The sequence below is a fragment of the Cheilinus undulatus genome, linkage group 4, assembly GCF_018320785.1.
Source record: "Cheilinus undulatus linkage group 4, ASM1832078v1, whole genome shotgun sequence".
NCBI lineage: Eukaryota > Metazoa > Chordata > Actinopteri > Labriformes > Labridae > Cheilinus > Cheilinus undulatus.
The window spans coordinates 27,366,082-27,372,081 of NC_054868.1; positions in this window are offsets into that span (position 1 = coordinate 27,366,082).

Here is a 6,000-nt window from a genome sequence, read left to right on the forward strand (position 1 = left end):
ACATTGGCACAATTTAATTGGCATAAGCCTACAATTAAGTACATGTACAAATTAAAAACTATTGCCTCCAAAGTCACAGCCTGTCTGGATATTTGCCACATAGCCTACACAAACAATTTAACATGATAAATGGCACAAAAGTCTGGTCATCTAACCCTGCAGTAAACCTGTACCATAAGCTAAAATAACTGAACCATTTTATTGCTTAATGTCTTCATGGTCAAAATCATAGTGTTATCAATCATGTTAGACTTAATACTCATGGGCTAATTAAGCTCTTTAGTGTGGACCTTACACAATAACAGCAATACAGCCTAATTCTTACCAAAAGCCAAGATTAACTCTAGTGTCATATTAGATGTTCTCATCCACCTACAGCAATCTAGCAGCTGAAATACTGGGGCTATACCCATTCTTATATAGGAAGTTAAATGTTCTTGTATTTTGTCCAATATGGGTTAAGGACCAAGAAGTGCTCGGACTCTTCTGTCCCTCATTATCCTCCCTCCTGTCAATAAACCTGATTGTCTGTGAGTCACCTAACAAACTCATTGTGTGTCATATCCTTAAAAACCAGCAGCATTGTGTTGTTAAATTAACAATGACTCAGCGTTAGACAGTCAGTGCTGCCGTGACAGAAATATCCTGGGGCAGAGGTCACTGCCTTGATAAACTCCCTGGGCTAACTGCATGAGACGTGACTGTCTTCACCTCTAACCTTCATCATCATAACCAGAAGGACTTACCCACCAGTTTGGGGGAAGAATCCCATATGTCTTAAATTTAGGGGTGGATTTAAAATAAATCCATCATCAGCGTTGGGCACAGCAGACTAAATCTAAACTGGAAAAAATAGTCATGTCAACTTAAAATTCATTGCCAGTTTCCTTGCAAGAAAGGGTTAATGTTGCAATAACTCAATAACTGTGTTAGCCATTTTTTACTAATGGAAACTTTCCATTTAACAAAGATGATTCAACTGTGATTAAGCATATGAGTCACATAGAAACCCAACAAAGTTGCCCAAAATACTGATGTAAGAATAAGATTACATTTCATGAAGTGGCAACATAAAGCAGTATTTATGGCTGTCACCAGGGGTAGAAAGTAACTAATTAAATGTACTCAAATGACTAATTGAGCAGCTTTTTGTGTTCTTGTACTTTTTAGGTAGTTTTTAAAATCACTTCTTTTACTTTTACTTAAGCATATTTTGAGTGAAGTATTGTACTTAATTACATTTTAAAAAGCATCAAGTATTGAGTAAAGAAAAAATCAACAATAAAGGCCACAACAAGGCGGTCAAAGCCTTCTGCCAACTACATGCAAGCAACCAGTCGTTTGGCTTTCACAACACGACTGTCAGTGCATGCAGACAGCGAGAGAATGATTCCATATTTCTTCCTAAAACAGCAGTTGCATTGTACTTTAGGTTAGGCCAAACCTTAAACCTTAATAAATAACCTGGTTGGAGGTCCATATTTTTTTGTTGTTATTGCACATTAAGGACAGGTCAAATTTCACTGTGAAAGCCCCTTGAGTATCAAAAGTAGCTACTCAGTACTCAGTACTTTGCGTAAATTTTAAATGACTTACTTTTCACTTGAGTAGATCCATAGACCAGTACTTTTACTTTCACTCAAGTTAATTCTAACCAGAGTAACTGTACTTTTCCTTGAGTACAATAGTCTGGTACTTTTTACACTTCTGCCTGTCAAATAACAGCTGATGGGTATACCACAAACCAAAGTAGATTACATGGGGCTTTATGATGTGATGAGGACTGAAGATGCGAACAGCATGTTTCACTTTGTTTAGAAGCATTGAAATTATAGCAATACAATTGAAAGAGTTTCCATAAGTATACTCCTTGAAGATCTATAATGTCCACATAGAACATTTTCAGGTAATACTCTATAGAAAGGAGGACATTTTTAAGGCCAATTTTAAGCTGTAACCGAGTTACACTGGTGACCACTGAATAGTCAGTGCTGTAACTGTTTTTTAATTTAATACACTTCATATACCTCTCTTTATATTTTATGATATATTTCTATTTATTCTATTGCACTACACCCACTTTTTACTCAGTGATGGTCCATTTCACTTCACCCTGTTTATATATTTATATATTTATTTCCAGTTGAAATTGTGTCTCTTTACGCTACGACTATCTTTGGCTTTCAGATCTGTACTCAAATTGTACAGCTTGGTTCGTATACTTTAATGTCACTATTTTCAGTATCTGAGACCTTAGAAATGTCTGTTTTGATCATTTCCATTGCATTCAGCTGAGTCCACTGCAGAACACTCCTCTTGTTTTCTTTAAACCATTTCTGTGTAGCTTTCACTTTGTGCTTCGGGACATTGTCTTGCTGGACAATAAATCTTCTCCCAAGCTATAGTTCTCTTGCAGACAGAAATAGAATGTCCTCCAGGATTTTCCTATATTTTGCTGCATTAATTTTACCCTCTACCTTTACAAGCCTTCCAAGGCTGACTGTCAAGAGGCATCCTCACAGCATGATGCCACCGCCCTGTTTCATTGTGGTTCACAGTTGTGATGGTGTGTTTGTGGTGATGCGCAGTGTTTGGTGGCTGCCAAGCATAGTGTCTTGTCTGATGGCTAAAACACAACATTTAGGTCTCATTAAACCCAAAAACTTTCTTCCACTTGACCACAGTCTTCCTTATGCCATTTAGTGAACTCTCATGAGTTTTCTTCAACAGTGACTGTCTCTTTGCCACTTTCCCATGAAGATGACTGATGAAGAACCCAGGCATTAGTTGTTGTATGCAGAGTCTCTCCCATCTCAGCTGCTGAAGCTTGTAACTCCGTCAGAATAGTTTAATGTGTCTTGGTGGCTCTCTCATTTGTCTCCTACTTGCCCAGTCACTCATTTTGTGAGGACGGCCTGATCTAGACTGATTTACACATGTGCCGTATTCCTTCCATTTGTTGATAATGGATTTAACTGAACTCTAAGGGATTTTCAGTGCCTTTGAATTTCTTTGTATCCATCCCCTTACTTATACTTTTAAATAACCTTTTCTCTGAGTTGCTTGGAGTGTTCTTTTGTCTTCACAGTGTAATAGTGCACAATCACTTGTGTCATCACTGTGCTCATGTGATCCTCATTTCACTGTGAGGCTACTGGCACCAATTGGCTGGACCTCTGTTGAATAAGGTCAGTCACTTTAAAGAGGGTGAATATTCATGCAGTCACTTATTTTACATTACATATTTTCATATAATTGGCATTACTTTGTAGAAAGCTGTTTCAATTTTGACATTAAAGAGGGTTATTGTAATTTTTGTCAAAAAGCTAAAATATATTGAGCATTGTTGATTTAGAAAATCAATAAAAGGGGTGAATACTTTTCAATACTTTTTATACCATGTAAATCATGAAAATACGCTTTTCAAAATGCACGAATTTAAGAGCTTAAAGACAGATAAATTACAAGAAAACAATGCTGTTTCAGTTTGAATGTCTGTGGCATAAATTATAACATTTATAATTTTTCAGTCCATTGCATTAAAATCTTAACAATTAATATAAATTCAAAAGCCTCCATACAAAAAGTCTTCAGGTTTTCACAAGGGTACTTTTGTAACTTGTAATTCTAGCCTTGGGCTTGCACATTAAACAAATGTTTTCATTTGCTCTATTCTTTTTTTGTGTAATGTTGTATAACAGTGCAAACCTCATAGGTTTTCTCCTCCTTTGTGGACTCATTATACCTCTCTGCAGTCACAGGATTATCCTCTGCCTCTTATTCCTTCCTCTCTGTGAACTCAGTTCGCCCCCAAAGCTTCTCCTCTTTCCCTATATCATCATTTTTGTTCATTTCTTGCCTTCCACAGATTAATGAGTATCTGCTTTTAAGGATTTTCTACAGTTTCCCTTATCTATTATTTTCTCCACTTTCATACTGTATCTTTGTCTGCCCCTGCACAATCAGTATTATTTATTCCTTAAATTACCTCAATAGCCTTCATCAAATATTCACCTTCCACTCCTCCCCCTGTATTCTCCTCTTCTCATTGTTACATGTTCTCTTGTTCTCCGTGGTACTCCTCCACATCTTTCAAGCCATCCCCTGTCTTCTGTTTTTGATAACTATTTAAATATCATTTAAAAAATGTTTTTATAGCCTCCCCTACTGTCTTTCCAGCAGCGTCATCTTACAATCCTTCTATTTTTACACACATCTTTCCACATCCTTCCTTTGAGCTCTTCTGATATTACTCCTAAACTTTACACCTCCTCTATATCCACTTTAATCGTGTGGGCTGCTTGTTCCAAACCCCTCCCATCCTGTTTTTAATCAGCGTCATAATTGATAAACACTTAAATCTTGCCAGTATCCATAGCTAAACAATTGCAAGCTTACTAACAGCAATGCTCACGTTAATGAGCACAAATAATTAATATAAAATACAGAATTTCTTTTATATTCAGATATATATGCATTGGTGCCTTCAGTAACTTACTGTATTTTAAAAATAAAGCACAACATTGATTGTTTATGGCAGTTTCAGCCATTTGGGTAGAAATCTAACTGAAACGTTGAGTATATGCTTGTTTTTCATGTTATCACTATCAGTCACAATCTTAGATAAGTCCTATTAAAGGGCAATTACTGAAATAACTGGAACTTTTAACATCAAATAAAGTTGTCCTTAAACTACTCTTCGATGCAAGTTATTGTCCAAGCATATGAGTACATATGGCATACATACTGGGGTTAAAGTTTATGATAAGTAAGTACAACAAACCTCATGTGTTATTCATTAGATTCAACACTTGTATGTTTTCTTACCTCCCTACTTCCTGCCCATCTGCTCAGCTTTCCATCTCAGAGGCAAAGAGCCTTTCAAGAGAACACCCACAGAAACCATCAACAACAACGATAAAGCACTTAGCAGTGGAGCGACCCATCTTTGTTTTCACAAACGTGACAAATCCTATCCAATGGAGCCACACTCCTTCCTGACATCTAATCAAATTAAACCTTTGGCCTGCTTTGATTATGGAAAAGTCATTAAATGCTGTTTTGACACAATTATCATGAGCTTTAAAAACATACTCATAACGTATTATTATGGGTTTTTTACAGTGTAGAAGTATACCTAAAAACTTGAGTCATGATGACTAAAGATGTATAGCATCATTTATGTGCTTGTAAAATTCCTCTATTTAAGTGCTTCACCCTGCTTGTACCTGTTCCCAGAGATTGAATTATTACAGGGTAATGGAAACCATGCAGAGTGCTGTGGGACATCCTTTTCCCACACAACAACCGTTTAATCACAGACAACAATTGGGCGCTGAGCCACATTAGATATATCAACGTCCAAATGTGAGCGAGGAGAGACAGAAAGACCGTGGAGAGCAGGAAAGAGACTTTCAATGCATGTTATGCTGGAAAAACAGATCACCTATAGAGCTACAGTATTGCACAGCTACAGTACAACATAACTACAGAATCCATCATCTCTTTGGGTCAACCGCACTTGGCTAAAGTAATTACCAAGAGTGAAATCCATATTAGCAGGAAAGCTGAGCATCAGCTTCAGAGTGGGTCTTAATTGAAGCAATAAAGAGTGAAATGATGAAGAGATGAGCTTTTAATCACCCCCTTTCTGATAAATCTCTCCTGGGTAGGCTGGTTTGAAGGCAGAGCTTTAATAAAAGACAAAGATTGATCAACAAACCTGACTGTTGCAGAGTGAAGTATGTGTGTTTGCGTGTGTGTGTATGAGCTCATTTCACACACAACCACATACTTTCACGCGGTCAGAGGAGAGGAAACACTGCCAGCTCCCTCCCCACCACTGACAGGTTTCAGCCTTCTGTGTCTCAACCCCCGCCTTTACCTTTTCTGAACTTTAGCTTGGTTGGACTTTTCATCTCTCGTTGCTCTCTTGTTGATGGTGTTATCACTTTTTTTCTACTATCTGGACTTGATTCTTGTGTTGCTTTGTTTCCAGGG